This window comes from Chiloscyllium punctatum, chromosome 18 (genome assembly GCF_047496795.1).
Source record: "Chiloscyllium punctatum isolate Juve2018m chromosome 18, sChiPun1.3, whole genome shotgun sequence".
Lineage (NCBI taxonomy): Eukaryota > Metazoa > Chordata > Chondrichthyes > Orectolobiformes > Hemiscylliidae > Chiloscyllium > Chiloscyllium punctatum.
The window spans coordinates 2,706,233-2,724,078 of NC_092756.1; the positions used below are offsets into that span (position 1 = coordinate 2,706,233).

Consider the following 17,846-nt stretch of genomic DNA (forward strand, 5'->3'; position numbering starts at 1 on the left):
CCATCATTTATTTGTCCTACATCGATGGTTTTGAAAGCCTGACATTCAGAAATATATGAACTTGAAAGAGTGAATTTTCCATATGTTGACTCTGTCCAAACCTCAATTACGCTGGAAAAATTCCATTCGGTTTTCCTTGGTTCAGGGTCAAATTTTCCAAAACACAAATAAATAAAACTCCATCCCCAATAAACGCCGTCAGCATCGTCTCTAATGTCTTAGCGACCCAGTAAACGCTGGCAGTGTCCTCGCTGATAGAATCACAGATTTCCTACAATGCAGAAAGTGCAGTTCAGTCACTCAGGTCGGTAGGGAAACTTTGAACAGCATCTCAATAAGACCTAGCTCCCATCTCTATCCCCGCAGGCCTCTGGCTTGTGATTTCAAATATACCTGCTGGAATAAAACCTGGCATCGTGTGACTGCTGAACTTATCACTGCGTTACCCATGGCTAACTCACTTAACTTACTGAATTCACTCCCTGGACACATCAGCGCAATTTAACAGGCCAACCCACCTAACCTACAGACTTAAGAGCAGTGCGAACCACTGAATAAATGTACCATCACATTGAACACTATCTGTATCATGTGTAATGGCTTTTCACACTGGCAGCTCTGCCGAGTGAAAGCAAGCTGCGCCCACAAACCCGAATTCAATGCATCCAAACGCGGTTCTACGCTGTACAACCTTAGTAGTTCTGCTGGAAATGTTTCTGCACTCAGATCTAAATGGGTTTATTCTGTTTTCTTCCTCAGATTCCTGCTTTAAATAAACATATCAGTTAGGAGCAACTCTATTTCATGGTTTTCATTGCAACACAAACACAATGTGCAGTTGGCTGAAGTTACATGTTTGCACTTTCACTGACACTCTCTCTCCCCAGGAGCTGCAGTCCTTCCCCACGCTGATTCAGACAGCACTGTCCTTCCTGTGACATGTCCCATCGAGAATGGAAAGCCAGGCATGAATAACCTTCACTGGGGAACAGAGCGACATGCTTTCAACATTCACGATGCCCCCAGCGGAGAATTGAGCCCTGTGACAGGAGGGGACACTAACCACGATACTGTGGAGGATATCAACATCGAAGGAGACCCTTCAGCCTGTTGTGGCCGCACTTGTCCAACACAACTGCTTGAAGACCTGAATCAATTCCATCGTTTAGCCCATAATCTTATATGTTTTGGCATCACAAATTAACATCTCAATTCTTTTAAAGGTTAGAATGATTTCCGCCTCTCTGACCCTTTCCGCAAATCTACTCAAACCTTTCTGCCTTTTCCCGAAATCTCTTGGCCCCGGTATTCGATCCCTCCATCAATAACAAAGGCTTCTTTCGGTCAATCCTATCCATATTCCTCAGTATTTATTACATCTCAGTCATGTCTTCTCCAATCTCCTCTGCTCGGCGACAAACAACCCCAGTCTGTCCAATCTCTCCTCACAACTGAAACTCTTCAGCCCAGACAATATCCCAGTGAATCTCTCCTGCAACTTTCCCAGTGCGATCACATCGATGCAGTACTCTGAATTGCAGAACTGCACACTGTAATCTCGCTCGGGCCGAATGAACTTTTTTTTCTATTCTGTTACAGTATGAGGGCGTCGCTGGCTCTGCGGTATTGATTGCTATCCCGAATTGCACAGCGGGTAGTTGAGACTCAACCATCTTGTAGTGAGCCTTGAGTTACATGGAGGCCCGAGCAGGTCAGAATGGCAGTTTCATTCCTTAAATGACGTCAGATTGTTTTGTTTTATTTTCAAAAATTGAACATGGATATATAGGAGTTATTAGATTCATAATTCCAGATATTTATTGAATCCCAATTCTACCACCTAGCATGGTCAGAGTCAAATCCAGGTCCGTGGTGTCTGAATTAACAGTTCAGTGTTCAGTGGTAATAGCGCTTGGCCATTGCAGAAAAGTAGTGAAACTGATCTTATCCAATTAAGTCGCTTTTCCCCGAAACTGTTCTGTGCCATTTTCCTGAGCTGGACTCCCCCCCCCCCCCCCCCAATAAAATCTGGTCTCTATCAGTAAAAGCTGCTACATGAGTATTGATCTCACAACAATGGTAACCAAATGGATCAAATTGTCTGCAGATCGCGATGGTGGGGTTGGGAAACGTTCACCCAGCAACAGTGACCACAGCCACACAGACTAATCGGTATCAATGTGAGAGTGTGTATTAGATTCTGCAATGCCTTAATGAAATAGGAAATGACTCTGCAAACACATGATGAAAGAACAGCTCTCCGAAAGCTAGTGCTTCAATAAAACCTGTAAGACCATAACCTGGTGTTGGGTCATTTTTAACTTTGTACTCCATAGTCCAACACCGGCATCTCCAAATTAATGAGGTGGGGGTCTGGGATGGAAAGTTCGGTTAGTGATCGTAGGAGGGAAGAAATCTCTGAGAACAGGTGGATTTGAATTCTGACATATGAAACACAGAGATGTGAGCGATCAGAGCTTGAAGGAAAAAAAAAATCACCTTGGAGAAAATCAAAACTTTCAAACAACTGATTCCTTTGTGTTTCACAAAAGCCTGGGACATATAGAGCAATTACGGCCGTGACTCGGATTCGAACCGAGGTTGCTGTGGCCACAACGCAGCATACTAACCACTATACGATCACGGCAAACCACAGAAGAACACGCTAAACGCTCCTAATAAGCAAAGTATCATAAGAAATATTAGGCAGAGCAACAAATACACAATATCAGTGCTGAGCGAACAAGGGCAGATGTGTGGGAACTCAGAATGGGCTGACCGTTTAACATCGGTTCCCCCAGTGGCTGTGGTGATTCCATCATTAATGTGTTGAAGGCTGAGATAAATAGATTTCTCCACAACTTCAAAGACTCCGGGGACAGTGCAGCTTTTGATACCTGCACATCCACCAATATCATTTATTGAATCAGTAGCTCCCGGTGCAGTCTCCTGTACATTGGGGAGACTGGGCGCCTCCTACCAGAGCGCTTTAGGGAACATTTCTGGGACAACCGCACCAATCAACCATACCACCCCGTGGCCCAACATTTCAACTCTCCCTCCAACTCTGCCCAAGACATGGAGGTCCTGGGCCTCCTTCACAGCCGCTCCTTCACCACCAGACACCTGGAAGAAGAACGCCTCATCTTCCGCCTCGGAACACTTCAACCCCAGGGCATCAATGTGGACTTCAACAGTTTCCTCCTTTCCCCTTCCCTCACCTCACCCCATTTCCAAACTTCCAGCTCAGCACTGTCCCCATGACTTGTCCTGACTTGTTCTACCTGCCTATCTTCTATTCCACCTATCCATTCCACCCTCCCTCCCGACCTATCACCTTCATCCCCTCCCCCACTTAACTATTGGACTCGATGCTACTTTTTCCCCACCCCCACCCTCCTCTCACTTATCTATCCACTCTTCAGGCTCTCTGCCTGTATTCTTGTTGAAGAGCTTTTGCCCGAAACGGTGATTTTACTGCTCCTCGGATGCTGCCTGAACTGCTGTGCTCTTCCAGCACCACTAATCCAGAATCTGGTTTCCAGCATCTGCAGTCATTGTTTTGACCAAGCTTTTGTTGAAATGTACACTTCAATAACAATGCAGTTTAACATCGGCTACTTCTCGAGTTTCCCGACACAAGGCAGTAACCACTGCTGCCACATAGTCCCAGTTCCTCGCCCCAGAATAAGAGGGACTGAGTGGCGCAGTCGCGAATAACCAACTTGAAATCGAGATGGGAATGAGGTCGCAGAGATACTCGATGGCTCAAGTGACGCAACCGGAGAATGTACGGTATTTCTATGATGGTTTAGAGGCGCAAGCAATTCCGAGGTTGGGAGTCCTTCTGGTCAAAGGCGGGGTAGAAGGGAACATTTGTTCCCGTTTATAATAACAGCAATCTACAGTGCATCTTGCTGAGACAGCTGAGTGCCACAGCTGGAGTGTGGGCAGCTGGTTTGACGTTTAATTTTGCCTCATTATCACCCAATTCCCTGGAATGAATTGCTTTCACCATTTTTATTTCAAATTTTTTGATATCTCCCTGCAGTCTGCGGCTTTCTTCCTCATGGTTAATGGTATGGCTAACTGTTGTATGATCTGCACACTGCTAAATCACGGCCACTACAAGTAAATATGAATCATTGATCTATATGAGAAAACAGTGGAACTCACAGCAGGCATGCAGCGTAGGTTTGCAGGCGACGCCAGAATTGTAGACGGTGAGGAAGATTATCTAAGTTTCAAAAGGATCTTAATCCAATGAGTCGTTGGACTGAAAAATGTAACATTGAGTTCAATCTGTATAAATGGAAGGTATTGCATTTTGGTACAACAAAAAGAGTATGGCTTTGCCTATGTTGGAGAACAGGAAAGCTCGGTGTGCAGGTACATAATTCCTTGTAATTTGCATTACCAACACACAAGATGGCTCAAAGGCATTTAACATACTTCCCTTCATTGCTCAGTCCTTTGTGTATAGGAGTTGGGACGTTATGTTGAAGTTTTGCAGGACATTGATGAGGCCTCTTCTGGAATATTATGTCCAGTTCTGGTCGCCCAGTTGTAGGAATGATTTTATTCAGCTGGCGTAGGTTCACAAAAGGTATACATGCTTGTTGCCTGTGGAAGGTTTGAGTTCTAATGAAAGGCTGGATAGGCTGAGACTATTTTCAGATTCGAGATCGGGGTACTGGAAAACCACATCAGGTAAGGCAGTATCCCAGGAGCAGGAGAATCAATTTTTTTTCGCGCAAGTGTCCTTCACCAGGCTCTTCCCCGAAACGTCGATTCTCCTGCTCCTCAAATGCTGCCTGATCGGCTGTGTTTTCTCAGCACAACACTCTTGACTCTGATCTCTCATCTGCAGTTCTCACTTTCTCCTAGTTGAGAGTGTTTTCACTCTAGGTTAGGGTTTTGAGCGGCGACCTGACAGAAGTTTATGAATTATTGAGAGGGAAGTTTAGCGTTAACGATAGCTGCCTTTTCCCAGGAGGGGGATTTCAAGACGAGAGGGCATATGTTTAAATTGAAAAGAGATTTTTTTAAAAAAAAGACATAAGGCATTTTTTTAGGAACGGTGGTTTACGTGTGTAATTAAGTGCTGAGGAAGTGATGGATGAGGGTATGTTTGCAACATTTAATGGACAATTAATTCCAAACATGAATGGGAAAGTGGGATTTTTAAAATAAATTTATTCATGCCTAGTGCATCAGTTATTTCCCAGAGGGCATTTAAGAGTCAACCACGGTATTATCCATCTGGAGTCTCCTGTGGGACAGAGCAGATGAATATGGCAGGATGCTTCCCGAACTGGCATGAGTGAATCAGATGGGATTTTCCACACAACTGATTCAGGTCACCACGAGACTCTTCATCTCCAGGTGCTTATTGAATTCAAACTCCATTATCTGTCATGCCAGGACCTGAACCCCTTGTCCCCAAAATATTGCCTGGGTTTTGGATTAACAACACAGTAATAAAACTACAAGGGCATTATCACCACTCAGCGGGTTCAGGAGGAGGCAGACGGGAATGGGTTCGTTTGGCAATATGCTCAGCATGGACTGGTTAGACTGACAGGCCTGTTTTTATGCTGTATGACTCTGACTGACACTATGGAGCAGGCAGCTGGTTGGGATTAACAGCAGCATTGACAGCATAACCGAACACCTGATGGGATATGTAATCCTGCTGAAGTCTCCGGAGGTTGTTTTGCTCAGTCATCCCTTCCCACACGCGGGACTGGTGAACGGTCTCACCCCAGTGTTCCTGATTTAATGAGTTTCCATTTCTGCGGTTAATTGATTCCCTTCCAACAGATCCCACATTGCCCTGCTTTCTCTGTGGTATCAGTGTCCTTTGTTCCACACAGGGTGAATGATCGTTTCAAATTGTGTCCACACAGATACAAACATTTCATGTTGTGAATGTCTTTTCATTCTTCCTCATTCACCTACCGGGTGTGAGTATGACTAGACTGAACAATATTTATTCTTCGCCCCTCGTTCGTTGCTGTCTGGCTTCAACAAAAACCCGGGTTGTGATCCCAGCCTCGGGTGTCTGTCTGTGGGCACTCTACACATTCTCTGTATGTTTGCGCTTTTATTTCTCCCTCAGACCAAAGATGTACCAGTTACAGGGATCAACAATGGGAAATGCAGGCTTATGGGACAGAGAATACCCTGGGGTCTGGTGGGATGCGCTTCTGATGTACGGTGTGGACTGGAAGGGCCGATTAGACTGCTCCCCAGACTGTGGAGATTCTTGAATTAAGGGTCAGCTCATGTTTTTCTGGTCCTGGAGTCTCTCGTGGGCATGACTGGGTGAAGATGGTTGAATGCCCTGCATAAGGGTCATGAATGAATGGGATTGCAGGAAATTAAAGTCATGATCTCTGTTCCTGAGGTCAGGCTTGTATTTCATGATTTATTCGTCGAACGTAAACATCACCGTTTCCATGTCCCAACCCCCAAGGATGACTAGTTTAAAATATCACCCCAACACCACCTTCTCCAGGTTGAAGTCTTGACTGTGTGGAAGAAGCTGATACTGAGCTGATGCGAACAAATGTAGCTGCCACCGCCAGTGTCAGAAACACAGATCCAAACAGCAAAATCATCTTTTAAACCCACCACTGCAAAGTTCAGGGCTCTAAACTCTCCACTTGTGCCATTCAGCTGTCTTAGAAAGATGAACCGGAAATCGCTATGATAGTATAAACGGGGACAACCATTCCCTTGAGCAGGAGCACACTCAACCGAGGAATTTCTTGCGCCCCTATACCATCACAGAAGGACAGGACGCTCACCTATTTCATCACAGGAGTCAGAGAATAACTCCGTGCATACATTCCCATCCCCATTTCTGGTTCGGTCTGGGCGGCTGTGCCGATGTTAAGCTAAAATGCTATTGAAGCATACATTTCAACAATATCCTGTACTGTCCCCCGAGTCTTTGATGTTTTGTCGAAATCGATCAATCTCATCTTTCAACATTCTCATTCAAGGGATCTCCACAGCCTCTGAGGACATCAAACTGAAAGATTCAGCTCATTCTCAGTTCCCACATGTCTGTCACTGTTCCCTGGGTACTGATATTGAACATGTGCTGTTCTTCCGAACATTTCCTCTGCTAGTATACTTATTGCTGCTTGCAAGCATCCTGTTCTGTGGTTACTGTGATCGTGGTTGTCGGTATTTTGAATTGTGACCACAGCAACCTCGATTTGAAACCAAATCACGGCACTTAGTATTCTCTCCGTTGTCCTTTTTTTGACAAATGCTAAGAAATTAATCGTTTTACCTTCAAATTCCGCTCTCTTTCATCTCTGCGTTTCATTTATCAGGATTCAAACACACCCGTTGTCGGAGACTCCTCTCCTTCCCACGATCATTAAACCTCATTTCCATCCCTCCCCCCATTTCTCTGAGGCAATGCACAATTTATCACTCTCTTTCACATTCATACTGTTCTGTCTGTGCTGCTGCTGCGGTCACTGTTGTTGGGTGAACGTGCCCCAGTCCCACCATCGGGACCTTCAAACAAGTCGATACATTTGGATACCGCGGTTGTGAAATCAATCCCCATGTAGCAACATTTACTGACATAGGCCAGAGACAATTGGAGCGTCAGGCTCATGGAAAATACGCAGGGCAGTTTGGGTGCAAAGACATTTTATTGGAAAAGATCAGCTTTTGTGGCTTTCTGCGTTGGTCTTGTGGTAATTTCATAGGACTGATAATCCAGAGACTGAGGTAATAGTCTGGGTACTCGGGCTTGAATCCCACCATGCCATGATTGTCAAATTTGGATTCAAAAAATATCTGCAAGGAAGAATCTAATGACTACTATAGATCCATTGACAATTGTTGAAAAAAAAATCTGTTTCACTGATGTCATTTCGGGATGGAATTTGCTATCCTGACTTGGTCTGGGCTGCATGTGACTTCAGACTCATAGCAAAATGGTTGAGTCTCAACTGCCCTCTGGGCAATTCGGAATGGGTAATAAATTCTTCTTCGCCAGAATCGCCCTCACACTAATCCAAAAATTTTTAAAGCAAATTCTCATTAGGCTTAAACAAGTGTGTTGTGTGCAGTTTTGCAAGTCACATTATAGCAGGGATGTGATCACACTGAGAAAATTGCAGGAGATATTTCCCGGGATACTGTTTGGGCTGAAGACTTTCAGTTGTGAAGAAAGACAGGACCGAGTGGAGTGTTTGTCGCAGTGTAAAGGAGATGTAGTGGAGACATAATTGAGTTAGGGTATGGACAGGGTTGACTGAACGAGTTTCCCATTGATGGAGGGATCGATTAGCAGGGGCCAGAGACTTAAGGAGAAAGGCCGAATTGTTTGAGAAGATGTGCGAAAAAGCTTTATTAGCCAGTGGGTGGTTGGAATTTGAAATACACTGTCTGCATTTTTCAGAGCGGCAGACACCCTTAGAACCTGAATAAATATTCAGATTTGAACTTGTGATACCAAGACATATAAGGCTGTGGTATAAACATTGTGAAATGGGATTAAGTTCGTTAGGCAGTTGTTTTTGACAAGTGTCACCACAATTGGTTGAAGGCCCTCCTTTGACACTCTTGTTCTCGGTAGTATGGTTAGTGTCCACGCCTGTCACAGGGCTCAATTCTCCACTGGGACAGTGTAAATGTTTAAAAACTGTCACTCCATTTCCAAGTGCGGGTATTGATATTTGTCCTTCCATTCTCGATGGGACATGTCACAGGAAGGACAGTGCTGCCTGAATCAAGTGAGGAATAACAGCAGCTCTCAGGGAGGCAGATTGTCAGTGAAAGCGCAAACACGTGACTTCTGAAAACTGCACCTTGTTACGGTGTTGGAATGAAAAACATTCGGCAGACTTGTTCCGAATTGAAGTGTTTATTGAAAGCAGAAAAGTGAGGAAGAAATAGCGTAAAAGCATTCAAATATGACTGCATAAACATTTCGCGCAGCAAAAATCAGATTGTAAAGCACGGAGTAGCGTTTCGATACATTGAATTTGGGTTGATTTGCTTTGATGAGGCTGAGTTACCAGGGTATAAAGCGATTAAAAATGATTCAGGTTTTGCTCACTATGATGGAACATTGGCTCAGTAATTCGCATTGCTGTTCGTTCTGAGGGTTATGTTCATTGACCAAGTTAAATTGCCCTCTCGTGTGCAGGGATGGAATTAAGTAAATTAAGTGAATTAGCTTGGGTAATGCGGGGACAATGTCAGAAGTCACAGGACGCCAGGTTATAGCCCAACAGCTTTATTTGACATCATAATGGGGAGAGTTGCCCCTCTTCTGGTGAATTGTAAGGGAATGGGGAGGAGAGATAGGTCTTGCAGAGATGCTCTTCAGAGAGTCGACACCGGCTCGATTGACTGAAATGCTCTTTCTGAGGTGGAGGATTCTGTGATTTTCTCGGAGAGGGTAATGACGGTATTTACTGGGGTGTAAATCCATTAGAAACGATGCTGACGGGGTGTACTGAGGATGAGATTTTATTCACGTATTGTCTTCGAAAATTTAGAACAGTTCTCCCTGAACCAAGAAAGACTTAGTTGGGTTTTTTTTCAGGTTATGAAATGTTTATACAGAGTCAGTCGGTGAAAAATTCCCTCTTTGAAGTAAGTAAACATCGAGACGCTAGACATTCAAAACCTTTGATAAAACCTTTGAAGGACAAAGAAATGAGGAGAACAGAATCGCTGTCGCTCCGAGAATCTGTTTTTCAAAATATTTGGAAAGGCACATTTGGTGACATACAAGGAATAAATTTCACAAGGAGGGAGACAGCGTGTGGCTTGGTAAAGGTGTAGGGGTGCGATGTTGTCGGTCGGAAGTTTCGGGGGAACAATGTCTAAGTGGGTTGACTTTAAATGTAAAGAAATTTCGTGAACGTGTGCAGCTGAATAAAATTCGGTTTCAAAAACTCTGGATGTTTTAAGATTTGGCATAATATTCTACCTGAAGCATTGTAAATAGATCTGAGTGGATTTTTCTCGTTGTGAAGGAATGATATTACATAATAATAAGAAGTGACCAGTTGCTTGGAGATCGAATTCCAGCTTTAATCATATGCGTTAAAGATGTGAGGAGAAGCACCCTGATATTTGGTCCATTTTATACTCGGTGAAATCTTCCAAAGCAACGAGCAACAAAACTGATGGGTTTTCTTTTGCATTTTAACACTCTGATTTTCTAAGCAATATTTTCCTTAAGCTGAAATATAGTCGGAGCAAATTTGAATACAATATTAATCGTTACAATGAGATTTATCTAATTCACTTCTGATTATTACAATGAACATTGTGAGGTTGCAGCAAAATTAAAATGAAACGAACAAAACAGCGTTTCTTGCAATTTAATCCAATTCAGGCTCAGCCATGTCAGAAAGGCCATTGAGCAACAACATCGCCTTTATTTCCCTCTCCATGGCGCCTTCTTCACGTGAGGGAGAAAGTGACTGAAGAAATTATGAGTCAAATATAGGTATGAATATGACGGAAAATTCTTGTTCTCTGTTTCATTCTGACACAGTTCTGACTCAGAATGTATCAATGACAGCTATTCATTCTGTCGTGCATGGCTATTTATTGGAATTTGCTATTATTATAATTCTGGTGCATACAGAAACACAATGGCGTGGATACAATTCCGCTCAGCAAATTTCTCATCCTTTACTTTCACCACATGTATCCTGATGAGGTGACATGTCACCGCTCTACAAAATGTGCTGCGAAGACTGAACGATTATGGTGTTGGGTTATTACACCGCTGTGCTCCACATTCACGAGTTCGAGTTACACTCTGGTCCCTAACATCACAAACCACTCCCGCAGTTTTTATTGGCACCTCACACGTCTGGTATACACTGGATAGAGAATCTTGTTCTTGCCCTTCACTGCACGGGAGATTCACAATAATCGACACCACATTAAAGTCGAAATGCAGAGTGAGAGAAGTCATTCTATTCAATTGTAGATTAACTTGGTGTCATGAGAAAGAACGCATTTTTCTTTCCGCCCCATATTCCATCTTGTCTTTCTATTAATTTGCATCGAAATAATGAGGAGCACAAGTTTATCCAGTGGGGTTGCACATGAGTATCTTAACCTAACACTTCACACAATGATCTGATCAGTAAGTCAAACAGTGACTCGGAATTGGAACCGCAGAAAAATTCTCCAATGAAACGAACCTTTCATTCTTTCACAAATTTCTGCTGTGTGTGAATCATACAACGAACCATCATCCAGCGTTATCACTGACTTGCCAATTGTATAAGGTCAATCAACGTTCTTCAGCATTCACTGCTTCTGTACACAGCCACCTGTGCGGTGCCCAGTGTCATTTGTTATACCCAGGTCACAGTACATTTCGTCTTCCTGAGTTTATGAACTTTTTCCTGATCTGTCTGATCTCTTTAATAAACGTTTTCTATCACTTCATCCCATCCCCCCACAATTCTGAACTTATGAATAAAATAATGAGTTAGACAAAATGTTAAAAAAGTGGGAGTTTGCCACTCAGCCCATGGAGTCTGCCCCAACATTCAACGAACTCATGGTTGATCTGATAATCTTAAACTCCTTTCTGCTCACTTTCCAAGAAAAAATTTCATTATATTTCTGATTAACTATCTGGCACAGTTTAAAAACACCCAACAACACTGATGGCACAGAATTTTTGGCCACTGAGCAAAGAGATGACTTCACATTTCTGAATTAGATGGACACTATCTAATTCTGAGATTATGTCCTCTGGTGCTCTCCTCACAGCATGGGGCAAACCACCTGCCTGAATCTACCCTGTCAAGATTCCACGAATATTGAACGTTTATGATTGGTGTTACATAATGAGAGAGTACCCCTCTACCTCCATTGTGTCGAGGAGAATAGACCCAGCCTAACCAATCATTCCATGAAGGTCCATTTTATACAGAGTTGGCAACATCCTCGTAAATCACTGCTGTCCCCTGCAGCGTCCTTACTTATTATAAAGACAGGTGGAGAAATTTCGGTGATGAAATGGGCTGAAATTTCAGGCGCAGACGGGAATTGGAACTCGAAATCAGAAAGTGATTGGAATCGGATTGATCCACAGAAGGACCAAATACAGCGATGATAACTCTGACAAATGAGAATCTAATCATATTCGATTGACATTCAAAGGCTTCATTGTAACTGAAGTTCTCCGTGTAATCCGCCTGGGAGCGAGTATTTAGGAGAAATGGAACCTGATCACGCATATAAGAAGTTGACGACAAAAACATGTCCGTCGGTCAACTTTGTTTGATTATTAACTCAACTCTTATCTCCGTGAAGCCTACATCGTCCGCAACGCACAAATTAGATGTTGAACAGAACTCTCTCCATTTGCCTAGGTGAGTGCAGCTTCAATATCACTGAAGGAACTGGACACCCTCCACGACAATGCAGTCACTTAACTGTACATTGCTCAACGTCTGAATATTTATTCCCTTAACTGCTCAGGCACAATTTCAGCAGAGTGCACCACATAGAAGATTCACTGGAGTAAGTCAACCAGGCTTTGTTGACAGAATCTTCAAAGCTCAAAGACTGTACCGACCATAAGGACAAAGTTGAAGATGCACTGAAACGTCACCATTTATGAATTACCCTCCAAGGCACATACCAGCATGACTTGGAGAGGAAGCAGTGATAAATTCATTGAGTGGTGAAGCGGTCTTGATGGCAAAAGAGTTATACTCGAGCCCTTCACATTTTATTTTAAAATTTTGAAAAATGTTGATTATCGCATTGACCAGACTTGTGCTCATTCCTTTAGTTGTTTCCGAAACTGGCGTTTGCTAAAAATCGAATATCATTTTCAGACTGAGGTCAACAAAGAGTCTCTCGTACTACTGATCTCCCTGTTCAACAATCTTCAGAGATCTGTGAATATCTACTCCAAAATCTCTTTGTTCCTGTACACCGCTCAGAATCCTCACTGTTATTGTTTCAATTCTCCAAATTCCTTACCACGTATTGGTCTGGATTCAAATCCATTCGTCGTTTTTCCATTCCACCTGATTGATACATCACTGCAATCCCTGATATTATTCATCACAGTCACCGACACGACCAATTGTTGCATCGTCTGTAAACATCTAAAAGTGACTCCGACAACTAAGTTTGAATTATTGATCTACATCAGGAAACAGTGGTACTCCACTGGAAACAGGCATCCAAGCATGGTTCATTGCTGGATGGGATGAACACCTGCAATAACAACAGAATCGGGCCTTTGCTATCATTCGGAAACCTGAAGGCAACTCTGCAGGATGGTTTCCTGACTGATTCCTTCTCACATAGGGGAGTGGTGAATGACCTGTCCACATTCTGACTGAGGAAGTGAGTTTACATTTCAGCGGGTAATTGAATCCCTTCCTGCAGACCCAGCCCCCATGGACCTGACTTCATGGAGGCGTCGGTATCCTTGTGTCTATATAGTTTGGATAATCAGCTGAATTTGAGACCACGCTGAGACGATTCCCAATTTTCCCCATCATCCATGCATCTTTTATATCCTTCCTTATTCTCCCACGGAGTGTGGCCATCATAGTCTGAACAACAGTTGTTTTTCATCCTTAAATCTCCTTGAACTGATCCAGAAGGAATTTATGGGTAAATCGTACTATTGTTGATCTGAAGTTATATGTTGGCAAGTCTCGTTAAGGACAGCAGATTCCCCTTTTGAAGGGTCATGACTGCAAAGGCTTTCAGCAAAGTAAAACTTTTTTGTCACTCGTCCTCTGAGCGGGTTTATATTCCAGATTTTATTCATCGAATCTAATTACCAGTAGCTGCCATGCTCCAGTCTCCAAGTGTTGCTGGCCCAAATATTGCCATTACCTTTGCAGATGAAACGAAGATTGGTGGAGTAGCAGAAAGCATAGGGGACTGTCAAAGAATGAAGGAGAATATAGATAGGGCAATTGAGCGGAGAAGTGGCAGATGGAGTTGTATCCAGACAAATGTGAGTTGATGCATTTTGGGAAGTCTTATTCTAGAGCCAAGTATACAGTAAACAGAAGAGTCTTGGGTAAAATTGCTGAGAAGGTTAATGTGGGAGTTCAGGTTCTTTGTACCTGAAGGTGGCTGCACAGGTGCATCGAGTGGACAAGAAGGCATATGGCATGCTTGCTTTCATCGGTCCAGGCATTGAGTGTAAGAGCTGGAAGGTCATGCTAAAATTGTACAAGATTTTGGTTCAACCACACTTAGAATGCTGTGTACAGTTCTGGTTGCCAAATTACCAAAAACGACGTGGACGTTTAGGAGAGGGTGCAGAGAAGAATAATGAGGATGTTGCCTGGTATGGAAGATGCTAGCTCTGAAGAAAGGTTGAGTAGGTTACGTTTGTTTTCATTAGAAAAAACGAGATTGAGGGGGACCTGATTGACGTCTTCAAAATCATGAAGGGTATAGACAGTGTGGATAGAGATAAGCTTTTTCCCAAGGTGAGGGATTCAATAATGAGAGGTCACACGTTCAAGGTGAAAGTTGAAAAGTTTAAGACAGATAGTCATTGGAAGTATTTTACACCGAGGGTGATAGGTGCCTAGAACGTGTTGCCAGCAGATGTAGTAGAGGCAAGCACTGTAGATTCATTTCAGGTGCGCCTGGACAGATGCATAAGTAGGAAGTGTGCAGAGGTATACAGATGCTTTGGAATTGGGTGATAGGTTTAGACAATGGATTTGGATCAGCTCAGGCTTCGACATCCAAAGGGCGTGTTCCTGGGCTGTAAATTTTCTCTGTTATTTTTTCTTCTTTGTTCACAACTCTGTCAACTTCATGCTACATTACTGCATTTCAGAGAATGATATTCTCAATTCTAATTATTACAGAGGGAATGAGAATATGACATGTGGCTGTGTCGGAATGAAAGTGATTTACGCTGGTCTGGAGTTTTTACTGGGAGCAAGACGCTGATGCGGAGACGATGTGATCAAAAACAGCTTACTGTCAACGTAACAAAACAGCGCATTGTTCAGGAAAATTTCAGAGAATGCTTTCAATTAACCGACCTCTCGCTGAAGGCTCCAGCACGCTTCAGCTGAGCCAATCTGTCGTGCGGGTTAATGCTGGTGTTGTATCCTAATACAACAATTATGCTCTTCGTCCCCGCCTTTGACCAGGAGCACTCCCAACTTTGGCATTTCTTGCGCCTCTGTGCCGTCATAGAAGAACCATGTGCTCACCTTCAAGCCAATCAATCCATTTCGATACTATGGTTGTGAGATCAATTCTCATGTAACAGCTTTTACCACATGGACCAGAGATTATTAGAAAACCAGGCTCTGGAAAAGGACACAGGGCAGCACTGAGGAAAAGAAAATTTATTCGAAAATACTTCTGTCTGTGGAATTCTACATCATTTATTTCACTTGCTCATTCAGCTCTGTCTTGTCTATTGTGTGCAGTTCTGCAATTCGCATTATAGAACGGATATGATAGCACTGGAAATGATGCAGGAGAGATTTACCAGGATATTGTCTGGGTAGAAGAGTTTCAGTTGTGAAGAGAAATTGGACAGGCTGGAATTGTTTTTCTTAGACTCGAAGAGATTGAGAGGAAACATCATTGAAATGCATAAAATAATCAGGAATATGGATGGCATAGACTGAAATCAATGTTTCTCTTTGATGGTGAGATCGATCACGGGAGGTGGGGAAGGGTGGCATAGATTTAAGGATAGAAGAGGAAAGATGTGAGTGAATGTGCAGACAAATGTCTTGAAACAGCCGTGGGTTGAAATCTGGAACTCAGTGCATGCAAAGGTTGCAGAGGCAGAAATCCGCATAACTTTCAGAAGTTTTCAGATGTGAATTTGTGATGCCAACACGTACAAGGCAATAGGCCAAGTAATTTTAAAAAGTGTTCCGATAGTTAAGCGAATGTTAATTTCCAGTATTAGCAAATAGGCTTATTTTTGCATAGAAATCCTGGGTAGTACCACGCCTGTCACTGCGTGAGGTCGGGTTCAATTTGCTTCCAGGACAGGCGCTTTCATATTGGGAGGGCTAAGTGGGTAGAACTGCGCCATTCAGCGTCAGAACCCCGCCTTCGATTCAAGTCTTGTGTGACTGACTGTGTGGAATTTACACACTCCTGCTCTCTCTCTCTCCCGTGTGAGATTCCTCTGGCTGCTCCGATTGCTTCCCACAATGCAAATGTGTGCAATTCAGGCGAATGGCAAATGGCAAACAAAATCTGAATGGACTGTAAGTGCTGTAAATAAGAGACAAAATCAGAATTGCGGCTCGGGGAAAACAGATTGCTGAAATTCACTTTTTATGGCCCATTCTTATTATGTTCTTTCTTTGTCTCTTTGCAGCATTGTCTGGGAAGTGATGGTGCACTCAGGCTCCAGTCTGTTTGAAAGAGTAGTTTGGAATTGCCCTGTTGTTAGTTGTGTGATTACTTTATGGTTCATGCCCCCCGACACTCTCACATTTAGCATTCATGCTCGCTGTGTCTGAAAATGCATTTGGTTTTCCAGTTTTGTTTGTGTTCCGTGTTAAATGCTTTCTGTTTTGCGATTCGCTCAATACATTACGAATTAACAGGGTTTCTGAGGTAACTTCCAGCTGCAAAAATCCTCAACTGAGAATCTGGGAAACTTTCACGGAGTATGGTCAGTCGGAGCAAAAGTAAGGAAGTCGTTCGTTTCTGCAGTGTTTCACAATGCTACCTTTCCCGTGAGCCGTCGAACAGACTAAATGATTTTGCCACAGACTGCGACGGTAAGCTCCGCAAAAACGTAATTCTTTAAAGCAGGTGTAAGCAACACAACGTTACCGGGTTACACCGCGTGGAAACAGATACTTCGGTGTATCTCGTCCATGCTCACCACATAGCCAAAATTAAACAAGTCCCATGAAACAACGAGTTAACGGAAACAGAAAGGCGAAAGGTAGAATGGCTTCAACTTTCTGTGTTGGATGCCACTGAGCTGCAGCGGCTGCGACCGCGGCTTGTTTCTGTAGTGTAGTGGTCATCACGTTCGCCTCACACGCGAAAGGTCCCCAGTTCGAAACTGGGCAGAAACTGCTTTGCTCTTCAACTGCAGCCTTTGACATCGACAAGAACGGAGCTTTCTTGCTTGCTTTCCCATGTGCAAACCTGCCTTCGAATTTGCTTGAATAAATCTTCTCTCGTCGTGCAATGCAATGCGATTCCATTTAATTACTGTGCAAAGCATTGTAAAGTTTTTCTCCAACATCGTTCTGATCATATGCCATTCTGTTTGAGAGTGTAGTTACCCCCTTCTGATCCTTCCACGAAAAGCATTACCGCATTCGCATTCCTTGCGCAGGCGGCCCGGTTCAAAGACAGGGAAGAAGCTGATGTGCTGGTGTCACAGTGCACCACGGATTCCTCAACTAGTCTGTCTGTCAAATGTATCCCAAAGTCGTCTCTGAAAGACCTCATTTGGAAGGTGTCTGTCGTTATTCAACGTGCGAGAATTGGCACCAGAGGTCCTGAATCATGTTTTGGAGCAGTTCACACGTTAGTGGCTCATTCAATCAGCAACAGCAATGAAAGAAATTACACTCTCAGAGGAACATCTGGACCTGTGCTTTCATAGCGTCGCTAGTATTAAGGTGCGCCCCGAGATCTAAGCCACGTTGGAACTGAAACGGAGGAATCGACAGAGAGGCTACAGAATGACATCGCATCCATTTGGTTTTCTTTAAATCACTGACGAGCAGGAAAATGTAAACGGGGAAGGCGAGTGGGGAAGTGAGGCAGTTGCAGCTCTGGAGAAAGTCCTTCTTTGTGATTCACTCAGCAACCAGAGACGT

At 43.5% G+C, this 17,846-nt stretch overlaps 1 non-coding gene across 1 annotated transcript; it reads left to right on the top strand.

The window, feature by feature from the left end:
* The first annotated feature begins 17,017 nt into the window (after positions 1 to 17,017).
* trnav-cac (transfer RNA valine (anticodon CAC)) lies at positions 17,018 to 17,090 on the top strand. The gene has a single exon. It is a non-coding gene; the product is annotated as a tRNA-Val (tRNA).
* The last annotated feature ends 756 nt before the right edge of the window (positions 17,091 to 17,846 follow it).